At 29.1% G+C, this 1,542-nt stretch overlaps 1 protein-coding gene across 1 annotated transcript in view; it reads left to right on the forward strand.

Moving 5' to 3' along the window:
• The window catches only part of LOC106789482 (beta-1,4-N-acetylgalactosaminyltransferase bre-4-like), a gene marked incomplete in the record, with an annotated part of 97,635 nt that overhangs the window by 83,283 nt on the left and 12,810 nt on the right, over positions 1-1,542 (forward strand).

Consider the following 1,542-nt stretch of genomic DNA (forward strand, 5'->3'; position numbering starts at 1 on the left):
ATTTAATAATTATTTAAATAATTATTTGTAAAACGTATAGATAACATTTTATTGAAGATAATTGATGGAAACACACACATGTGTGGTAACAAAAAATTATTTTTTGGAATCTCGAAACGATTAAATAAATAATAATTAATAGAAAAATAATAGATGCTGATGAGACGATGGGAAAAAAAGAAAATAAAAGAGAAAATAGTAGAAAAATAAATCATTTAAACAAAGTATTATTTATGTGAACATCTAGGATAAAATCCACGTTAAGCCAATGGGCGGGGGGGGGATCTTTATCTTTTCTCTTCGTTCTAATATTAAACGAGCTATTCGTCTCTGTCTTTCACAGCCACTTAAAGGCTCTAAATGTTTTCATCTCTTTCTCTTTTTTTTTGTTTCCTTATTCTTTCTTTTGCTTTCACGTGGGATCTAACAGAGAAGGTGACGTATAGGAAACGTTTTGAAAAATCCACCTGGGATTTAGTTGAAAGTTCACTGAAATACTATTTACAATGACGATAGTTTTCTTCGACCAATGTTGTTTATCGTCGTTTCCTTTTTTTTGTTCACGATATAAAAAAGAAAAAAAAAAAAAAGGGAGAGAAAATTCAATACTTTTTTTGTTCTTTTCTCTCTTTCTCTCTTCTTATATTATTTGTCTTTGTTTTATAATAAAACCTTGGTGAGAGATCTTACCCATCTAATTTTTTGTTTTCTTTCTTTATTTATAAAAAAAATCAACGCTTAATTAACCCTTTTATAAGATAGTAGTATTCTAAAGAAAAACAAAAAATAATAATGACGTATAAACATTCCGACAGTTATAATATTATTTATTACGATATTTCAATAAACCCGAGCTTTTTAAAAATTTTGTTCAATTGATATTTAACAAATTGTATCCAACGTAAATGATACAAAAAAAAAAACAAAAACAGTAAATATTTCGTTCATTTTAATTAAGTGTCTCTCGTGCAATTAATAAAAATTCGAAAAAAAGAAACTTCTTCCCTACAAATCAAATTTTATTTCTATTGGTTTAGTATTACACTGCTAGGATTATTTTTAACACGTAAAACGAATTGTTATAGATATTTTGTTAAGAGAATTATACGATTCATTTTATCGAAAATAACGATTACAATTTTTCTTCGTTTAATGGGGAAAAAAGAAAATACTTGTACAATAACGGCGGTGGTGGTGGTGGTGGTGGTGGGGAGAATGGGGGAATGGGGAAATAGGGGAATGTAGGTAGCTGTCACCATCCTTACAGAAGTATACTACTACCTGATAGTAGTCTTGTTACGTAATACCACGTTAGAACGTAATCTAATCGGACTAATGCAAGTCGAAAGCGAATAGAAGAGATGCCGATAACTGGATTGGTGCAATGCGGCATATCTCCACTACTCTCGTTCGGTCATTAGTTATTTTCTTAATCAGGCATCGTTAATCAAAGTATAAATCGCTTTGATTAGCTATCGCACTTCCTCATGGGATTTATCCTTCTTTTTTTTTTTTTTTTTTTTTTTTTTTTTTTTTTTTTTT

The sequence above is a fragment of the Polistes canadensis genome, unplaced genomic scaffold, assembly GCF_001313835.1.
Source record: "Polistes canadensis isolate GaletaPanama2010 unplaced genomic scaffold, ASM131383v1 scaffold_186, whole genome shotgun sequence".
Taxonomy (NCBI): domain Eukaryota; kingdom Metazoa; phylum Arthropoda; class Insecta; order Hymenoptera; family Vespidae; genus Polistes; species Polistes canadensis.